General features: G+C 47.9%; 2 non-coding genes across 2 annotated transcripts; both read right to left on the bottom strand.

Moving 5' to 3' along the window:
• Nucleotides 1–8,682: 8,682 nt before the first annotated feature.
• On the bottom strand, nucleotides 8,683–8,848 carry LOC123171608 (U1 spliceosomal RNA). The gene has a single exon (XR_006485318.1). It is a non-coding gene; the product is annotated as a U1 spliceosomal RNA (small nuclear RNA).
• Nucleotides 8,849–10,622: 1,774 nt separating this feature from the next.
• LOC123171605 (U1 spliceosomal RNA) lies at nucleotides 10,623–10,784 on the bottom strand. The gene has a single exon (XR_006485315.1). It is a non-coding gene; the product is annotated as a U1 spliceosomal RNA (small nuclear RNA).
• Nucleotides 10,785–22,523: the final 11,739 nt, after the last annotated feature.

Below are 22,523 nucleotides of genomic sequence, written 5' to 3' on the forward strand. Positions count from 1 at the left end.
TCCTACGCGCAAAATGAGCTTTGAGTGAATGTGTAGTTTTCTCCAAAAACATAGGAAATGAGTAGTATTCCTATGAAATTCCTGTATGCATTTCCTATAAACCGAATGCATGCGTCGTTGGAGCGAGATGAATGAGCCAGACCAGTATATAGTCACCGTGGAATTTGATAGCTAGCTTCACGTGCCTTCATCAAGACGTGGAGCATCCATGACAACTTTCTTTACGTTCCGAATGTGGCGCGCAAGCTGCACTGTGTAAAAAAGCCCTTCCTTCTCTTCAAGCTAGACATCAAGAAAGCTTTTGACTCCGTCCGCCGGGATTATCTGCTTCACTGCTTGATCTCCTTTGCCGCCGTGCATTTCCAGTGAGGCTCAGGGACATGATTTCTGCGTTGTTGAGAATGTCGACCTCTAGAGTTGACACAGCCATTTTTCTGGCTCCTATTCGTGAGGATATCATGCGCTTGACCGCCATTCTGCACGGATTTGGGGAAGTTACGGGCCTCGTTACCAATTTGGAGAAGACTCTTGTGGCCCCCATTCGTTGTGCTGACATCGATCTCGACGCGGTGCTTGACAACTTCCCGGCCAAGCGGGCCACTTTCCCCATGAAGTACCTTGGGCTGCCCCTCTCCGTGCATCGGCTCCGAAGGATTGACCTGTTGGAGATATGCCCTAGAGGCAATCATGTATGATGATATTTCCTATGTGTTTATGAATAAAGATAGTCCTTGGACATTATCAATGATGTGTATCAGCAAGTACGTGACTTGATTGTGGGACTATGCATTGTATGATGACTGTCCTAAAAGGTCCCTAGTCGAAAGGGTTGTGTGGACGCGCAGCCAATTAGACTAGCATATGACACGGTCGATGGCTTGGTCTCACTAGCCATGGAGCATTGGATGCTAACCGGATAATATGGACATGGAAGGATCTGGTCGGATTCGACGTAGTCGGATCCGAGTCGAGATAAGGTCCGAGTCGGACAGACCCAACTATGAGATGCAGCGATATGCCATCTGTGAGTCTCTAGTACAACATATGTTCTATGTCCTAAGACCTGAGCTGGCACATGTTCTCGGGATGGTGACAGACTTGCTTTGGGCCGACCAAACGCAACTCCATGACGGGGTAGTTACAAAGATAGGTTTCGGACTTGTCCAGACCCATGCTGCGAGACATGGTCGAGCAAGATGGGATTTGCCCCTCCGATCAGGAGAGATGTACTCTGGGCCCCTCGTGTGATCCGACCGGGATAAGCATGGCCATGCGACAAGGATTAATCGAATTCGCGATGATCGATAAGACCGGTCAGATCAGAAAATTCGGAGTGATCGGAGTGTGCGTAGCGCCTTGTATTTCGTACATGATCACTCAAACCGGTACAATGCGATTCTATGCGTAACTTTGTTTTGCAGGTTTGATGTGAATAGTATGGCTCATGTGTACCTGATGCATGTGTGTAAATTATACATGGCCCGCGTGTCATGTTTGTCAGCCGGCAGGAGCCAAAGTGTTGTCATTATATTGTATAACGACCTGCGTGTCGACTTGTGACTCTATGTAAAATTCATTACTAGTGGTAGTAGTTGGATAATGGAGATCAGGTTGGTGGCTTGGCGTCCCAGCGTGACAAACAAGATGGAGTTCCTAGATGGTCATCGGAGTCGGAGCCGACCTGGAAGAACATCCATGGAGGAGCCATACTATTTCACAATATATGTTTATTTGTGATTGTTATGCTTCTTGTTTTCTATGCATGTTAGAATGGTAGAAAGATCCCTCGTTAATATCAAGCAATTTTCCATTCCCGATGTTGCACCTTCGCACGTCAAGTACGTCTAGTAATGGGCTCATAAAATTGGGGTGCTGCTAGGTGTTCTTGAACTGAAGGGTTCGTGTCGGACACGGACATGCACTGCATCAGGTTAACTTGACAAGGCTATCAAAACGGTTTTGGGCCTTGTGGCAAAGGAGGTCGGGAGCCGGGGTATAAGATACGTACCCGACCGACAGGAGTCGTATAGAGGTACGATTAGCAAGGAGTTGCTTACCGGATATGCATGTTGTCTAGCAGTGATGCTAAAGCTCACTAGTCGCATGTGCTAGTCGGATCCTGAATCACTGAGAGTTTGCGGAGGGATGCTGACTTTAGTGGGAGTATTTCTGTTTAAGGCTAGAATTACTCTACATAAACGCATTGCTTAGTGATTGCATATTTTTTCTGTTGTAGATCAATGGCACCACCTGCTCAACCCAACTTTGCATTGAAATCAATTCTGGAAAAGGATAAACTGAATGGAACAAACTTTACCACCTGGTATAAAAATTTGAGAATTGTTCTCAAGCATGATAAAAAGGAACATGTTCTAGAGGATCCACTTCCAGAGGAACCTGCCGGTAATGTTAATACCACAACTAAGAATGCCAACCAGAAACTCATTGATGAATCAACGGAGATCAGTTGTCTGATGCTGGCTTGTATGGAGCCCGATTTGCAACAGCATTTCAAAAATGTTGAGGCTTACGATATGATCGAGAGTCTCAAGAGCATGTTTCAGACACAGGCTAGGACCGAAAGGTTCAACGTCTGGCGATCTTTGATGGATTGCAAGCTGAAGGAAGGTGATCCACTGAGCCCACATGTGATCAAGATGATCGGATATGTGCAAGCTTTGGATCGGTTGGGCTTTCCGCTCTTGGATGAGCTGGCTACTGATGCAGTTCTGGGTTCTCTTCCGCCTAGCTATGGGACGTTCATCTCGAACTATCATATGCACGACATGGATAAGAAGCTCACTGAACTGCATGGGATGCTTAAGGTGGCAGAGCAGGATATTAAGAAAGGCACACATCAAGTGTTGATGGTGCAGAAATCGGCTAAGATTAAGAAGAGTTGGTCTAAGAAGAAGGCTAAGGAAAAGGGCACAGAGATGGTAACCTACGCCGCTGCACCAAAGTCTGGACCGGACTCAAAGACCATTTGCTATCATTGCAAGGAAACCAGTCACTGGAAGAGGAACTGTAGCAAGTGGCTTGCAGAGCATGGCAAGAAGGCTGGAAATGCTTCTTCAGGCAAAGGTACACTTGTTGCATATGTTATATACATTTACATTGCTGACATACCTAGTAGCTCTTAGATATTTGATATCGGATCGGTTGTCCATATTTGCAACTCGATGCAGGGGCTGGTAAGAACTAGGTGTGTGGCACAAGGGGAGATTGACATCAGGGTCAGCAACAAAGCAAGAGTTGCTGCGTTGGAGGTCGGCACGATGCAGCTCCAGCTTCCTTCTGGATTTATTTTGGAATTGAATAATTGTTATTACATTCCTGTACTTAGTCGAAACATTATTTCTGCCTCATGTTTGATGTGTCAGGGTTATGAATTCAATTTAAAGGACAATGGTTGTTCATTTTATTTGAATGGTATGTTCCACGGCTATGCATCCATTGTTGATGGGCTATTTATATTGAATCTGGAACAGGAACCGGTCTATAACGTGAATGTCAAGAGGCATAAGCCTAATGAGATAAATCTGACGTACTTCTGGCATTGCCGGCTTGGACACATTAGTCGGAAACACATGAAGAAGCTCCATGATGATGGGCTCCTAAGTTCCTCCGACTTCGGGTCGTTCGAGACATGCGAATCGTGCTTGCTCGGCAAGATGACTAAGTCTCCTTTCGCAAAGAGTTGCGAGAGGGCGTCCGAGCTGTTGGAACTGATACACAATGATGTGTGTGGACCAATGAGCACAACTGCCAGAGGTAGCTATCAGTACTTCGTGACTTTTACCGTCGACTTGAGTAGATATGGATATATCTATTTGATGAGGCACAAGTCGGAAACCTTTGAAAAGTTCAAAGAGTTTCAAAACAAGGTTGAGAATCAGCTCGGCAAGACTATAGAGCTTCTCCGATCTGATCGTGGAGGTGAGTACATGAGCCAGGAATTTGATGATCATCTGAAAAGCCGAGGTATAGTACCGCAGCTCACACCTCCGGGTACGCCGCGGAGAAACGGTGTGTCAGAACGGAGGAATCGGACCTTGTTGGACATGGTTCGATCTATGATGAGCAAATTGGATTTACCCTTGTCATTCTGGGGATACGCTCTATAAACTGCAGCTTTCACCCTTAACAGGGTACCATCAAAATCCGTAGATAAGACACCACATGAGATGTGGACCGGGAAGACTCCCAGTTTGTCTTTTCTAAAGATTTGGGGTTGTGAAGCATTTGTCAAGCGACTTATGTCAGACAAGCTTACACCCAAGTCGGACAAATGCATATTCATGGGATATCCGAGGGAAACCTTGGGATATAGCTTCTACAACCGGGAAGAGAACAAAGTTTTTGTTGCTCGGAACGGGGTTTTCCTTGAGAAAGAGTTTCTCAGTCGGGAGGCCAGTTGGAGGATGGTCCGACTCGAAGAAATTCGAGGACCACTCGGGGACGGCTCGGCTGGTGATGAGATCATACCGGAGTCAGTCAGGGAACCCGTAGTGGGAGCGGCACCGGAACCACGGAGGTCGGAAAGATTGCGCAGAGTGCGTGATGTATTGTTGCTGGAAAGTGACGAGCCGACCACATATGCGGAAGCGATGGTGAGCCCAGATTCCGAGGCATGGCTGGAGGCCATGAGATCCGAGTTAAAGTCCATGGATAAGAATCAAGTCTGCGACTTGGTTAATCCGCCGCCTGGCGTAACAGCCATTTGTTGCAAATGGGTCTTTAAGAAAAAAACTGATGTGGATGAAAATGTTCAGATCCACAAAGCTCGGCTTGTCGCTAAGGGTTATGGACAAGTTCAAGGAATTGACTACGACGAGACTTACTCGCCGGTAGCGATGCTGAAGTCGGTGAGGATCGTACTAGCTATAGCTGCATATTTCGATTATGAGATATGGCAGATGGATGTCAAGACGGCTTTCCTTCACGAAAATTTAACCGAGAACGTGTATATGATACAACCCGAGGGTTTTGTCGATCCGACTAGCACTAGTAAGGTATGCAAGCTCAAGAGATCCATTTATGGGTTGAGGCAAGCATCTCAGAGATGGAATATTCGTTTTGATGAGGTCGTCACTGGTCTCGGTTTCATCAAAAGCGAAGAGGATGCTTGATTATACAAGAAGTTAAGTGGGAGCTCGATAGTGTTTTTGACCTTGTATGTGGATGACATATTGTTGATCGGGAACGATGTTTCGATGCTGAACTCGGTCAAGGAGTCATTGAATGGCAAATTTTCGATGAAGGACCTTGGTGAGGCAGTGTATATTTTAGGCATTAAGATCTATAGAGATAGATCAAGGAGGCTGCTCGGCTTAAGCCAGAGCACGTACATAGATAAAGTGTTGAAGCGGTTCAACATAAGTGAGGCGAAGAAAGGGTTATTGCCACTCTCACATGGTATAAGGCTAAGCGAGACTCAGAGTCCTTCGACATCTGATGAGCAAAGCAGGATGAATAGGATTCCATATGCCTCGGCAATCTGATCCATCATGTATGCCATGATATGTACAAGGCCTGATGTTGCTTTTGCAATAAGCCTAACAAGCAGATACCAGGCTAACCCCGGTGAGAGTCACTAGGCAGCGGTAAAGACTATTTTGAAGTACCTGAAAAGGACTAAAGAGATGTTCCTTGTTTTTGGAGGTGAGGAAGAGCTCGTCGTAAGGGGTTATGCCGATGCTAGTTTCCAAACCGACAGAGATGATTGTCGATCACAGTCCGGATTCGTGTACGTCATGAACGGAGGAGCAGTGAGCTGGATGAGTTCCAAGCAAGATACGGTAGCCGATTCTACCACAGAAGCCGAATACATTGCGGCTTGTGAAGCTGCAAAGGAAGGTGTTTGGATCCGGCATTTTTCTGGATGATCTTGGTATTTTCCCAGCCTCGGTAAAACCGTTGGACCTTTATTGTGATAATTCTGGTGCCATCGCACAAGCCAAGGAGCCGAGGAATCACCACAAGGTTAGACACATAGATCGGAAATATCACCTGATACGAAAGATCATAAAGAATGGTGATGTAGAGTTATGCAAAATTCACACGGATGCAAATGTTGCAGATCCATTGACTAAGCCGCTTTCACAACCCAAGCATGAGGGGCACGTTAGAGCTATGGGCATTCGATGTCTATTTGATTGACTCTAGTGCAAGCGAGAGACTGTTGGAGATATACCCTAGAGGCAATCATGTATGATGATATTTCCTATGTGTTTATGAATAAAGATAGTCCTTGGACATTATCAATGATGTGTATCAGCAAGTACGTGACTTGTTTGTGGGGCTATGCATTATATGATGACTGTCCTAAAAGGTCACTAGTCGAAAGGGCTGTGTGGACGCGCTGCCAATTAGACTAGCATATGACATGGTCGATGGCTTGGTCTCACTAGCCATGGAGCATTCGATGCTAACCGGATAATATGGACTTGGAAGGATCTGGTCGGATCCGAGTCGAGATAAGGTCCGAGTCGGACAGACCCAACTATGAGACGCAGCGATATGTCATCTCTGAGTCTCTAGTACAACATACGTTCTATGTCCTAAGACCTGAGCTGGCACATGTACTCGGGATGGTGACAGACTTGCTTTGGGCCAACCAAATGCTACTCCGTGACTGGGTAGTTACAAAGGTAGGTTTCGGGCTTGTCCAGACCCATGCTGCGAGACATGGTCGAGCAAGATGGGATTTGCCCCTCCGATTAGGAGAGATGTACTCTGGGCCGCTCGTGTGATCCGACCGGAATAAGCATGGCCATGCGACAAGGATTATGAGATAATCCGGTTTATGATCGGCATCACTGGAACGAGAAAGAGGTAGGGCTAGCACAAGGATGACAGACTCACCTTGAGCCCGACAACATATATCGTGTGGCAAAAGGAATGGAAGTATGATGTACATGTTCGCCTAACCAGCTTCATAGTCTCCTTGGTGTTTGGCATGCCTTGCTAGGGGCCGCTACCAACTGTGCAGTTCGGAGGTAATCCGAACTGCGACCAAGCCGGCTTGAACCTAAGGGGTCGCGCGCTTAAGGGAAGGAACCTACGAGGTCGGATCCGAGGACACTGGTCGGATGTGATCCGAGCTGTATTCGGACTGTGGCCGAGTAGACTTATGGGATTTAGGGTCCGTGCGAGGCCCAAGTGTTGAGCCCGCGACGGACGCCTATATAAAGTGAAGGTGCCGCACACTCATGCGATTGATCGCTTCAGCGCTGTCACTGGGGTTTGCATGTGTTGCGAATAGACACCTCTACTCGCCGCCGGTTGTGTGATCGGACCTAGTAGTCCGCCGCACGACGTTCCTCCTGCACGCGCGGATACCGTTAGAGGCGGTGCACTTGCGCCGCTCCGACGAACCTGTACGTGGAATCCGACAACCGGCTGTTCGAGGGAGATCGGACGAGGAGGAGACGAACCATGCGGATGCGCTGCCCCAACTCTTCTTCTGCTGCACGGCACTGCGCGTCTAGTGGTAACGAACTGTGATCCATCTCCCGTAGCATGTTCTTGGTTGTTCTGCACGTAGGAAATTTTAATTTGCAGTTGACGCACCCTACCGTAGAACCCAACATGACCTTCAACCCCTGGTGCGACAAATAGTCAACGAGAGAAGTAGGTTATCCCGATCGGGGTTGTCCTGTTCCTAGTGCGACAAATAGGTTCAGGGTTGAATTGGTCGGGATAACTGAATATAGGGTGTCGACTTTAGGAATTTGGAGTTGAGGGTCTGATTCGGACCGCCTCTACAAATTCAGGGATTAAAATAGATTTTACTCGACTTATTATGAGTACTCCACAAAGCAATGCCCGACCGGAACGACGTCCACCACAGCAGTGACGCAACGCAGGAGGGGTCACGGTAAAAGCTAAAGCAGCATATCAACCGAACCTAGCATCTGCCACCGGAGGGCATGGCGGGGGTGGCGCCGGTGGCCGCAGAGGGTTCGCCCCCGTGGACTTGTTGGGCTTCGGTGGAGGGGGCGCCTTCGCCGGTACCCTCAGCCCCAGCGACCTCCCTGCAGCTCTGCGGCCACCGTTGACTCCCTCCACAGCCAATGCCGCCGCGCTCCACACCTTCGCTTCACCGCTCGTGCCAACGGTGTAGCGCGATGAGCCGACGGACATCGCGCAGGAGCACAGGAGGAAGTCCGCCATGAGCAGTGAAGTGAGATTCTTCTTGCAGTACATGACGAGTGTGCAGTTACTTACTGAGCTACCGCTAATGATCTGTCAAGTGTCGATCACCGTCGAAGCTGTTCGTATATATATGTGGTTGTTGAGGCCGAAGCATCCGGAACCATTTTTTTTTTGACACAATCACTCTGCCGACATGTTGCCACCCAACTGATGGGCATACGGTATCTTGAGAAACATAACTGGTGGTCATCGATGCTTGGCTGCAGCATCAATGTACGCAGGTATTCGAGCTTACTCTGAACCATCTTCACAACTTGCACGGTTAGCATTCACTAACTTTATTTTTCTGGATATGTGTATTTATTCAAATCCGTAATAAATTTCTTTTGCACAAGTTTATCAAACCATGAGTGTTAGCATTAAGAAAATAAAATATTTTAAATTCAAAACAAAGTTTGTGTCAAGTGTACAAAACAATAGTAGAACCAAGAAAAACAACACAATTTTTGAATTTTAAACTTGATAGGGGCTGCTCAAACGCGTACCCCCTTCTTTCATAAATTATGATATCCATTCTCCCACGAAAAAAGGGAGATGGTAGATCAGCACACTCACAAAGTGCAATGTGATCCGTTAAATTAGGCCATGAGCCTTATTGATCACCTATAGACACCGTCCAGGTAAGTATGTTTCAAAGTGGTCCTACCCTTCAATTATATACTCGCTTTTGGCATCAATCTTCTTAATCTTCCCATATGGTACGAAACTAAACGCAATTATCTTGTGTTTTTTACACAATTACCTTTACCTTGGGTTTTTTTAGCGGTACCTTTACCTTTACTTCACCTTGGGTGGCCTGGTTAATCTCAGACTGACCACAAAACTGGCTGACAATTATTTTCTAGCCCACCGGCCTTTGGGAGGCAGAGTGATTAATGGGCCCAGTAGCATCTAGCCCATGAACACATCAATCAGTGGATATAACGGCAGGTCAGGGAGCCCGTCCGAACAACCCGCGATCCATGTTGATAACAATTTCTTGTTGCTCTTAACTAGCTTGTCCTGCATATCATCTTGAGATTTTACGAAGTTATCGTAGGCGCCTCGTAGTCCACAATGCACATTGCCAGAAATCCTGAAATAAATCCAGAGTAAGTAGGAGCATCAGGATTTGAACCCTGGTGGGCTGGAATACCACAGTCCACCTAACCATTCAACCACATGTTGGTTCACGAATCACCTCCTCTTGAGGTGATACCTTTGATTGTAAACGACACAATCTTTGTGACGGTTGAATAAAGGAGGAGGATGTTTATAAAAAAATACTAAAGAGCTTTTTCTAAAAAATAAAAATAAGAACTGAAGAGCTTTTCCTAAAAAAAAGGAAAAAAACTGAAGAGCTGGTACAGCTTGCCGTGGTCAGCAGCAAACCACATACAAAAGAACTGAACTTTGATCCTGTGCTAATTACTGGAGCTGTCTTGTCATGTTGGACTTTGCTAGCTAGCTTCATGATAGTCTATTTCACGTTTCGGCGTTCGTTTTGTGCCCGCATATCGGCGGAGCTCGAGCTGTGAGCTCTTGAAGAGCACCCACGCTTGATGCTTCAGAAGGAAATTCACAGGTGCACTGCATCTGAACCATACCTTCGAATTGAGTTTTTATTACGTCTCTAATCGAGACTGACATGTTGCTACCAAACGGGTAGGCACACCGAATATTGGCAAACATAAATGAGCTCTGTTCTTCAACTTGCATGGTTGTTCTGTGCTGCAGGTGAAGACGATACACAGACGATGACCAAAATACATAACACTACTGGAATGTTTCAGATATAAATGCATCAAGTGAGCATAAGAAACAGAGCTCATTTGATGGCCAAGATAAAAGAGGAGTGTTCTCTTTGGAGCCGTGCGGGAGCAAAACATTTGCGTAACATTATGCCGCCAGAGTGATGCTTTGTACCCTGGCCTTTGGCCTGAACTCTAAAACTTCTCTCTTAATCAATGAAAATGACAAATCTTTTGCCTAGTTTTAAAAAAGAAAATAAAAACAGAGCTCAATATGTTGGTCAAATTGTTAATGCACTTCTCTGGCCTACTGTACGTAGGATTACAAGTTGTCCTACCCTCCTCTTATACGCACTTCTCTCCCGCGACGATCTTCTCCAGCTTTTCGTATGGCAGTAAGCAAAATGCGATCTTCTCAATATAAACTTTCTTCATCTACCTAACTTGTATGGTTGGTGTGCTGTTAATTTGATCTGGCCTGCACTTGTTTCATCAGCATTTAGTCAACTATTTTTTTGGACATGTGTCTCGATTGTGCTCTATGATGAAATCATATTTATCAAAGCATGAAAGTTTGCAAAAGAAATACTATACATAGAATTTGCACAAAAAAATATAAAGACAAATTTCTCAAAGAGCCGTAACCAACACAAATTTTAGTTTGAGAACTTGGCAGGGGCTGCGCGAACACGTACCCCCTCTATCACAAACTACGACGTCCACTCTCCCTCGAAGGGGAGATGGTAGATCAACGTACTCACAAAGTGCAATGTGAGCCATTGATCTAGGCCATGAGCCTTATTGATCACTCATAGATCCCGTCCAGGTAAGTGATTTTCAACGTTGTCATACCCTCCACTTATATACACATCTCCCCTGAGCCAATTTCCTCAATGTACGCAGATATATTGGCTAACCAATATTTTTAGACTCGTCGGCATTAGAAAGGCCGAGGTATTTAAGAGCCCAGTTGTACATATAGCCCATTAACACAATGGCTGATGCCCAAGACGTGGCGGCCTCATACCCAAATCCCGGTGAACTCGCATGATATATCATCATGCATGCGTCGTCTCAGACCGGCTTGAACTTTCATGCGGCGACAATGGATTCACGTGGATTTGGTCCTGTGCATCGGCTGCCTTGGCCTCGTGTTGACCGGCATGACGGCACCGGATCACGCTGGTGGTGCCTCGGGCTGGCTCCTTACTTGTCTGTGCTCGCGACGGCAACCTAGATCTGGTGGGCATAGAGGCGGGCAGCCGTCAGCACACGCTGGGACGCGAGGCCCTAGCGGTCGGTGGCGGGGCTCAACGGTTGGCTGGACGCGATTGCAGTGGTCCCTAGCGGCTGGTTCACGCTGCTACGGTGTGGGCGTGTGGCCGCTGGTTGGGGGGCTACTGCAAGCAGGCGTGGACTTGTTCCAGCGGATGCTGCCAATGCATGCGCGTCCTCTGGCGTCGCTTGGGCTAGGCCTTGCTAGATGGTGGCTTGGGCTCCCCTTGTCTGCACGTGCTACCTCGGTCGGTAGCGGTGATCTAGATCTTGACTGGCATAGCGACGGTCGCTGCAAATTGCGAAGGTGCAGCGACCTCTTGTGGCTCAATGGCGGCGGTGGACATCGAAAGATCTTCGGGGAGTTCATTTCTTTAGATCCGATGGTTCATTTCGGCGATGAGATGCAAACTATGGATAGAGGCTTGATGCAGATGAATGGTTGTGAAGTGGTGCATCGCATTTATCTGCTGGGATCATGGAAAAGTGGTGGCGACAACACATTTGTGACGTCGATGGCGGTGCTTCTTGAGTACCCGGTATCGAGCTCCGGGGTGAAAGCCCAGATTTGAACTTTGGCAATGGCGATGGCTATACATCGTTACCTTGTTGAAGGCATTACTCGGATATGTTCGGACAATTTCTTCAGGGTGAAAACCTAGATTCCTGCCTCGACTGCTGGCTCCGATGAGGGCGGCGTTTGAGCGTTGCTCACTTCCTGAAGGCGTTGTCGTTGAAGAAACTCGTCGATCATAAGGTGTCTTGAGATGGTTTGTGCGGATATGGTTCTTCCTATAATTTGCCGATCACAGAATTGGTCACTTTGGATTTTTTTTCTATCTTTATTTTCTCGCCCATGCATAGCTTTGGTCTTATATGACTCTGCTATTTGCAGGTGTGTTCTTTCTGTGAGTTGGTGTTGGCTGTGTACATTCTAACTATGCATAGGCCGGGTATGTGCTCATCGTGTTTGTATTCTCTTGATGCTTCATTTTGAACTAATAAAATCCACCCTCTTTCGAAAAAGGGAGCAGCTAGACAAACGTTACTTGACAGACAGCAATCTTTCCCAATGGACTAAACAGAGTGCAATTTTCCGACCTGAACTTGTCTCATTAGCATGTTTATTATCTAGTTATATTTTTTGGCGTCTGTGATCTAAGTGCTCTTATATTTCTGTATGGAGGGAATATTTATTACAGATTTGTGAGTGAAATCAAATAGGAAAACACAAAATGTGGATTCAACATCATGATTCAACACAAAACTGTTTTAAAAACAAGAATTGCCAAAAATTTAAATTCAAGATTTCGGACTCATCATCGTTCATACAACAGAAAGGGCCAGAAGGAATCTTGGGGCCCAGTTGTATCTGGCCCATTAACTCAATACTGGCCAGACTCGCAAGTGGCAAACCGCCAGGATCGAGCCCGACCACGAGCAAGGAGCGACCATGGAACATCCTTCGACGACTTCTTGTCGCTCTCCTCACCTGAAGAGCTGATTTACGTTGGTAGATTTATGTGAGCAGAGCTGGCCAGCCCGAGGGGGGCGAAGGCCTGTTAGATCAACGTCAACTCGCGTTGTGGTCGGAGGGCGACGGGTGAGCGTTCCAACTGCCGTAGATCCACTAGTAGAAAAAGGGTCAAATGTGAAGCACATTAGTGTCGGTTTGATTTTGAGCCGGCACTAATGTGTCCATTAGTGCCGGTTCTAACGGCTAGGCGGGCGGAGATCATTAGTACCAGTTCGTGAGCAACCTTTTGTACCGGTTCGTGTCACGAACCGGTACTAATGATGCTGCGTCAGGCTGTGGTCAGGCTGTGGCCCCACAGGCACCTTTAATACTGGTTCGTGCCATGAACCGGTATTATAGTTTTTTTAATAAGCTGTTTTTTAATCCCATCTCGCGAAGAGAGAGGCACTAGGAGCAGTTTATAAGCCCTGAGTGCAGAGACGATGAAGGACAGGCGCAATGCTCATCTGCACGTTGCTTAGCTTTAAGCCTTGAGGAATAGTGTAGACTGCACGGAGCTATGTGCAGTGCAGTTTGCACTATTCCGAAAGGCTTGAAGCTAATTAACGAGCATTGTGCCTCTTTTTTATCTTTAATAACTTATTACAACTCCGGACTTCTTATGTTACGGTAAAAACTGGACGCACTTCGTGTACAAACTGGACAATCTCTTTCGAAGTATCAGGGTTTCTGACGAGAACTCATCTGTTACATGGGCACTTCATTTTTTTAAACTTATTATAACTCCAGACCTTTTTGCGTTCCGTACACACCATTCAAAGCGACGTCATTCAATTTCCAACACATTCTGACATCATTTGTTGTTTTTCAGTCATTTGAACTCCAGCCTATTTTTGCATTCAGTATGCATCATTCAAAGCGACGTCATAAAATTTCCAACACGTTCTGACATCATTTGTTGTTTTTCAGTCATTTACCGATTTGTTTAGAGAGCTAAATGACGGTGAAATTGAAAATCATTACAAAATGAACTCTGAAAATGTTGGAACTTGGCATGGTATCATCATTTCGCCCGCATAGCATGCGCAAAAGAGTAGAGAGGGTCACGGCGAAAACTGGACGCACCTCGTGTACAAACTGGACAATCTCTTTCGGAGTATCAGGGTTTCGGACGAGAACTCATCTGTTACACGGGCATTTCAATATTTGTTAAACTTATTTGAACTCCAGCCTATTTTTGCGTTCAGTATGAATCATTCAAAGCGACGTCATCAATTTCCAACACGTTCTGACATCATTTGCTGTTTTCAGTCATTTACCAATTTGTTTAGGGAGCTAAGTGACGGTGAAATTAAAAATCACTACAAAATGAACTCTGAAAATGTTGGAACTTGGCATGGTATCATCATTTCGCCCACATAGCATGTGCAAAAGAGTAGAGAGGGTCACGGCGAAAACTGGACGCACCTCGTGTACAAACTGGACAATCTCTTTCGGAGTATCAGGGTTTCGGACGAGAACTCATCTGTTACACGGGCACTTCAATGTTTTTTAAACTTATTTGAACTCCAGCCTATTTTTGCGTTCAGTATGCATCATTCAAAGCGACGTCATCAATTTCCAACACATTCTGAAATCATTTGCTGTTTTTCAGTCATTTACCGATTTGTTTAGGGAGCTAAATGACGGTGAAATTAAAAATCACTGCAAAATGAACTCTGAAAATGTTGGAACTTGGCATGGTATCATCATTTCGCCCGCATAGCATGTGCAAAAGAATAGAGAGGGTCACGGCGAAAACTGGACGCACCTCGTGTACAAACTGGACAATCTCTTTCGGAGTATCAGGGTTTCGGACGAGAACTCATCTGTTACACGGGCACTTCAATGTTTTTTAAACTTATTTGAACTCCAGCCTATTTTTGCGTTCAGTATGCATCATTCAAAGCGACGTCATCAATTTCCAACACGTTCTGACATCATTTGCTGTTTTTCAGTCATTTATCGATTTGTTTAGAGAGCTAAATGACGGTGAAATTGAAAATCACTCCAAAATGAACTCTGAAAATGTTGAAACTTGGCATGGTATCATCATTTCGCCCGCATAGCATGTGCAAAAGAGTAGAGAGGGTCACGGCGAAAACTGGACGCACCTCGTGTACAAACTGGACAATCTTTTTCGGAGTATCAGGGTTTCGGACGAGAACTCATCTGTTACACGGGCACTTCAATGTTTTTTAAACTTATTTGAACTCCAGCCTATTTTTGCGTTTAGTATGTGTAAGGGCATATTTATCCCTAAGATGTTTTGGTGATTGATGACAATGCTTTTGCGGACTAATCGTGTGCGTTGAGTGTTTTTCAGAGATTCATCCTTTTGGCACGAGACGATTTCCTCCCCTCGGAGCTTAAAGCGAAGACGGTGTAGTCCTTTCGGATTAGTTTGGTGGACTAGTTTCATAGGGATCACCGTACTATCAAGAGGGGGTCCGTTTTGGAAAGGTTAGGGCGGAATCATCACGTACACTTCCTTTGCCCCTCCCTCCGAGCCTTTCCGTTTCGATGATGGGCTTGGTTCTCCTCTCTTTGTGCCCTCTCTGGTTCCAGCGGTAGTACCGCGGGCCAGAGCGATAGTACCGCTTGGGTGCTACAAGCGGTAGTACCGCTCTGGAGCGGTAGTACCGCCCAGAGCAGTAGTACCGCTAGTAGCCCCCATGTGTGTACTAACTCTGGTTCCAGCGGTAGTACCGCGGGACGGAGCGGTAGTACTGTGACGCCCCCGTTTTGACCGTACACTAATCATGCACGCAAATGTGTACGACCAAGATCAGGGACTCACGGGAAGATATCACAACACCACTCTAAAACATAAATAGGTCATACAAGCATTATAATACAAGCCAGGGGCCTCGAGGGCTCGAATACAAATGCTCGATCACAGACGAGTCAGCGGAAGCAACAATATCTGAGTACAGACATAAGTTAAACAAGTTTGCCTTAAGAAGGCTAGCACAAACTGGGATACAGATCGAACGAGGCGCAGGCCTCCTGCCTGGGATCCTCCTAACTACTCCTGGTCGTCGTCAGCGGGCTGCACGTAGTAGTAGGCACCTCCAGTGTCGTAGGTGTCGTCGTCGACGGTGGCGTCTGGCTCCTGGACTCCAACATCTGGTTGCGACAACCAGATAGGAAGGAAGGGGGGAAAAGAGGGAGAGAAGCAACCGTGAGTACTCATCCAAAGTACTCGCAAGCAAGGAGCTACACTACATATGCATGGGTATATGTGTAAAGGGGCATATCAGTGGACTGAACTACAGAATGCCAGAATAGGAGGGGGATAGCTAGTCCTGTCGAAGACTACGCTTCTAGACATCTCCATCTTGCAGCATGTAGAAGAGAGTAGATTGAAGTCCTCCAAGTAGAATCGCATAGCATAATCCTACCCGGCGATCCCCTCCTCGTCGCCCTGTTAGAGAGCGATCACCGGGTTGTATCTGGCACTTGGAAGGGTGTATTTTATTCAGTATCCAGTTCTAGTTGTCATAAGGTCAAGGAACAACTCCGGGTCGTCCTTTTACCGAGGGACACGGCTATTCGAATAGATAAACTTCCCTATAGGGGTGCACCACATAACCCAACACGCTCGATCCCATTTGGCCGGACACACTTTCCTGGGTCATGCCCGGCCTCGTAAGATCAACGCGTCGCAGCCCCACCTAAGCACAACAGAGAGGTCAGCACGCCGGTCTAACCCTATGCGCGCAGGGGTCTGGGCCCATCGCCCTATGCACACCTGCACGTTGCGTACGCGGACGGAAGCAGACCTAGCCTAGTGGCGTTCCAGTCCAATCCGGCGCGCGCCACTCAGTCGCTGACGTCACGAAGGCTTCGGCTGATACCACGACGCCGGGATACCCATAACTACTCCCGCGTAGATGGCTAGTGCGTATAGACCAAATGGCCAGACTCAGATCAAATACCAAGATCTCGTTAAGCGTGTTAAGTATCCGCGAACGCCGACCAGGGCCAGGCCCACCTCTCACCTAGGCGGTCTCAACCTGCCCTGTCGCTCCGCCACAAAGATCCACTTGCGGGTACTCCTATGAGCCGACCCGACTTTAGTCATCACATGTGTCATGTATATAGTATATAAGTATATACCCGTGATCACCGCCCAGGTGATCACGGCCCGATAGTATAGCACAGCAGACGGACAAGAATGTAGGGCCACTGATGGAAAACTAGCATCCTATACTAAGCATGTAGGATTGCAGGTACAGGTATCAACAGTAGTAGCAAGGATAGGCTATGTATCAGGATAGGATATCGAAAAGCAGTAACATGCTACACTACTCTAATGCAAGCAGTATAGAGAAGCATAGGCGATATCTGGTGATCAAGGGGGGGGGCTTGCCTGGTTGCTCTGGCAAGTAGGAGGGGTCGTCGACTCCGTAGTCGAACTGGGTAGCGGCAGGGTCGGTCTCGTAGTCTACCGGAGAGAAGAGGGGGAAGAAACAGTAAATACAATGCAAACATAAGCATGACGATGCGTGACATGACAATGAGCGGTGCTAGGTGTGTCCTAACGCGACAGTAGGTGGTACCGGCGAAGGGGGGGAACATCCGGGAGGTATTCCCGATGTTTCGCGTTTTCAGATAGACGGACCGGAGGGGGAAAGTTGCTAGTTTGGTAGGTTAGGGAGGTGTGGTGGACGAACAGACTGCGTATTCGGATTCGTCTCGTCGTTCTGAGCAACTTTCATATAGAAAACATTTTCATCCGAGTTACGGTTTAAAAGATATGAATTTTCAAAGTTTATTTGAATTTCTGGAATTATTTAATTAACAGAAAAGGGGTATGACGTCAGCATGACGTATGAGTGACGTCAGCGGTCAACAGTCCGGTATACTGGTCAAAACTGACACGGCGGACCCACCTGTCATAGACAGTGGGTTAAACAGAGTTCAAACTAATCTAAATTTAGTTAGTAAAACTACTGGGCCCACCTGTCAGTGACTGATCAGGTTAATTAATTAATTTTATTTATAAAAAACACATTTTTTTTGTTAATTATGCGGCGGGGCCCGCATGTCAGTGGCTGGGCCTGCCCAGTCAGCACGTTGACTGGGTTGACCCAGTCAACGGGGCCTGCGGGGCCCGCTGGCAGTGACCCAGGGGTGGCCCCAGGTGTGCCAGCTCAGCAGGCCGGCGGTTGAACGCCGGCGAGCACGAAAACGCGGCGGAGGGCGCTCGGCCCCGTCGGGATTCGTCTACAGGGGGCCTACACGGGCGCGGGTGGGTGCGTTCGAACGGGGAGAGCCCGCCGCGTCGCGTGGTGAGACCGGCCGGAGCTGGAGCTGCCGGAAACGGCGCCGGCGACGAGCAAAAGCGGCGCCGGAGTTCGGGCTGGAGCGGGTGCGGCGTTAGAGCGCGCGAGCGGCCAAACTAACCAGCTAGGCGGGTGCTGCATGATGCGGTCAAGCTAACGGGCATACGCCCATGACCAATTGGTCACCGGAGACCCGCCGGCGATGAACTCCGCGGCGCTGCGTTCGAGCGCGCGTGGGGAAGCAGCTAGGGGGCGTGCGAGAGCGAAAGGACAGGGGAGGAGGGGGAGAAGCTCACCGCGCGGCACACGGAGGCCGGTGGGAGGCTTAGGAGCAGCAGGTCGGCGCCGGGGAAGAAAGGGGTCGCCGGCGACCGAAGTTGAAGACGAGCTCGGTGTGCTCGTTGTAGGGGCTCCGGTCTCCAACGGGCTGCGCCAGACGAAGCAGCGGGCGACGGCGGTCCTTGGAGACACCGTGGGGCGGCGAGGTGGGCACGGTGGCCGTGTGAACGACGGAGAACGGCGACGACCGCGTCGGGCGTGGGGAAGGAAGGAGCGGCGCGGATCTGGGGGGGAAGAGAGAGGCGCAGAGGCCGAGAGGTGAGCGGGGCGAGTGGGAGAGGGGCCCGAGGAGGCGGGGGGCGCTGGCGTCCTTATCCTCCCCGTCGCCGGCGAGGTGGTGCGGCGGGGACCGGCGCCTGTTCCGACCCCGGTCGGGGGAACAGGGAAGGGGAGGGCGAGTGGGAGAGGTGGGCTAGGCCGGCTAGGCCGGGGGTCGGCCCAGTTGGGCCAGGGGTCCAGTGGGGGGGGCCTTCTCCTTTTTTTTTCTTTGTTCTGTGTTCTTTTGCATTTTCTTTTTATTTGTTTATTTTCTTTTCTGTTTTATTTCATTTAAAAGTATTTAGGCATTTTATAAAAATGTGTTTTCTCCACAATAATTATCAGTGCAATTTCTGGCATGGCCCGAACATTTTTGTTTAAATTTTTGAAAACTTTTATTTTCCACTTTAAATTTAATTGAAGTTTCAATTAGGAGTTTGAAAAGAAATGTGTTTCCGATGTGATCAAGCCCTGTTTAGCAACATGATTAGCTTAATCACAGAGAGTTACTGTAGCATGATTCTCGGGGTGTTACAAATCTCCTCCACTACAAGAAATCTCGTCCCGAGATTTAGGAGGTAGAAGGAAACAGTGCGGGGTATTCTTCGCGCAGACGATCCTCTCGTTCCCAAGTGGCCTCATCTTCAGAATGGTGCGACCACTAGACTTTGAGAAACATGATCGCCTTCTGACGTGTGCGGCGTTCAGCTTGGTCGAGAATGCGGACCGGATGCTCCTTATAGGAGAGGTCTTGCTGCAATTCGAGCACTTCATGATCCACAGCTCGGATTGGGTCCTTGAAGCAACGGCGGAGCTGTGACACATGGAACACATCGTGAACCTGAGAAAGGTTCGGCGGTAGCTCCAGTTGGTATGCCACTTTTCCACGCCTTTCGAGTATAGTGAATGGGCCAATATAGCGAGGAGCTAGTTTGCCCTTGATCCCGAAGCGGTGAGCACCCTTCATAGGTGTGACTCGAAGATAAGCCTTTTCGCCAGGTTGATAGACCATGTCTTTATGATGACGGTCATACTGACTCTTCTGACGTGACTGAGCAGTCTTGAGATTGTCACGGATAATGCGGACTTGTTCTTCGGCATCTTGGATAATATCCGGGGCAAAGAGTGGACGTTCCCCAGTTTCTGACCAGTTCAGAGGGGTTCGGCACTTTCGTCCATATAACACTTCGAAGGGGGCCATCTTCAGACTAGCTTGATAGCTATTATTATAAGAGAACTCAGCATACGGGAGAGATTCCTCCCATTTCTTGCCGAAGGAAATAACACAAGCTCGAAGCATATCTTCGAGGACTTGGTTGACGCGTTCAACTTGCCCTTGCGATTGAGGATGAAACGCAGTACTGAATGACAGATGAGTTCCCATAGCTTCCTGGAAACTTGCCCAGAATCTTGAAGTGAATAAGCTGCCACGGTCTGAGCTGATAACCAATGGAATACCGTGGAGTGAAACAATCCTGGACATATAGAGCGTTGCCAACTGGCTAGCAGTGATCGTTTCTTTGACCGCCAGGAAATGTGCAACTTTGGAAAGCCGGTCAATGACGACAAGAATAGCATCATTACCTTTCTGTGATTTGGGAAATCCAGTGACGAAGTCCATCTCAACATGGTCCCATTTCCATTCAGGAATAGAGATAGGTTGCAGAGTTCCAGCAGGCCTTTGATGTTCTGCTTTGATACGACGGCAAACGTCACACTCAGCAACATAACGAGCAATGGCTTGCTTCATATTAGACCACCAGAATCTCTGACGGATGTCTTGGTACATCTTTGTACTACCAGGATGGATACATAGAGGCGTATCATGAGCTTCTTTCATAACTTCCTGTGTCATATCCAGGTTTTTCTCTGCACATGGCACCACTAGGCGGCCCTTGAAGTATAGGGTGCCATCTTCAGCAATGGTGAAGAATGAGGGCTTTCCTTCTGCGAGGTAGCGCTTAATCTTGTGGGCTTCAGAGTCATACTTCTGTAGCCTTTTGATGCTGTCCTCGAGATCTGGTTTAGCAACTAGGGTATTGAGGGAACCCTGGGTAACAACGTGGAGGTTCACCTTGCCAAACTCCTTAGGAGGGGGAGCGAGTGCACCCGAGGAACAATATGGAGGTTCAGCTTCCTGAATTCTTCAACAAGCGAGGGCTGAACTTTGTGAACCTGGAGGTGGTTGCAGTAAGACTTGCGGCTCAAGGCATCAGCCATTACATTAGCCTTGCCTGGCGTATAGGAAATACCCAAGTCAAAGTCTGCAACAAGCTCCATCCATCTCTGTTGACGGAGGTTCAGATCTGGCTGAGTAAACAGATACTTCAGACTTTGGTGGTCAGTGAAGATCTCGCAACGATTACCAAGAAGGTAATGTCGCCACTGCTTCAGCGCATGAATGACAGCAGCAAGTTCGAGGTCGTGAACTGGGTAGTTCTCTTCGTGAGGGCGCAATTGCCGAGAGGCATAAGCAATCACTTTGCGGTCTTGCATTAGGACACAGCCTAATCCTTGACGGGAAGCGTCGCAGTAAATGACAAAGTCCTTCTTAGTATCAGGTGGAGCTAGAACTGGAGCAGAAGTCAACTTGTCTTTGAGTGCCTGGAAACTTTCCTGACATTGTCTGTCCATTGGAACTTGACGCCCTTATGCAACAGGTTAGTCAGAGGCCTGGCGATCTTAGAGAAGTTCTCGACGAATCGACGGCAATAGCTGGCGAGACCGAGAAAACTTCTGACTTGCTTAACGTTCTTGGGAGGAGTCCAATCAAGAATAGCCTGAACTCGCTCGGGGTTGACGGCAATACCATCCTTAGAGATGACATGCCCAAGATAGGTTACTTCCGGTAGCCAGAATTCACATTTGGAGAACTTGGCATATAGTTGATGCTCTCGTAGCTTTTCCAGCACAAGTCGAAGATGTTCAGCATGTTCTTCTTCGTTCTTGGAAAATACCAGGATATCATCCAGATAAACCACGACGAACTTGTCGAGGTAATCCATGAATATTAGTTCATCAGACGAGAGAAGGTGGCTGGAGCATTGGTTAAACCGAAAGACATGACGGTGTACTCGTATGAACCATAGCGAGTCACGAAGGCGGTCTTTGGGATATCCTCTTCGCGAACACGGATCTGGTGGTAGCCCAACCTCAAGTCGAGCTTAGAGAACACTGACGAACCCGCCAGTTGATCATACAGATCATTGATCCGAGGAAGAGGGTATTTATTCTGAATGGTAGCTTGGTTTATAGGACGGTAGTCTTGAACTAACCGGTTTGTCCCATCCTTCTTCTTGACAAAGAGAGAAGGTGCTCCCCAAGGAGAGCAACTTGGGCGAATGAATCCTTTGCGAAGAGATTTGTCGATTTCCTCCTTAAGCTCAAGGAGTTCATGCGGCGGCATTTTGTAGGGTCGCTTGGCTATAGGAGTGGTGCCTGGTTTCAAGTCGATGATGAATTCGACAGCTCTAGCAGGGGGAATCCCTGGAAGTTCTTCAGGGAAGACGTCGAGGAATTCACGCACGACGGGAATGTTTTCAATGCCCTCGAGTGGTGCAGCGTTCAATGCATTCAATGCATAGAGCCTTGCCTCGGCATTTTGCACCAGATGAGCTTGGTAAGCAACTATTTCATCTGAAGGGTGTAGCAGATGGACGGTCTTAGTGGCGCAAACTATAGAAGCAGTATGCGCTTTCAACCAATCCATACCCAAAATGAGGTCGATGTTAGACGACTTCAGGATAATGGGAGAGGCATAGAATTCCAGCCCTTCGATTTCCACGGGGACATCGATGCCAACCAAGGAGGTTTGACACTGTCCCACGGGGGTTTTGACCAATACAGAGGTGTTCATCTCCTCACATTTAACGTCGTGCTTGTATGCAAAATCTT

This window comes from Triticum aestivum, chromosome 7D, assembly GCF_018294505.1.
Source record: "Triticum aestivum cultivar Chinese Spring chromosome 7D, IWGSC CS RefSeq v2.1, whole genome shotgun sequence".
Classification (NCBI taxonomy): Eukaryota; Viridiplantae; Streptophyta; class Magnoliopsida; order Poales; family Poaceae; genus Triticum; species Triticum aestivum.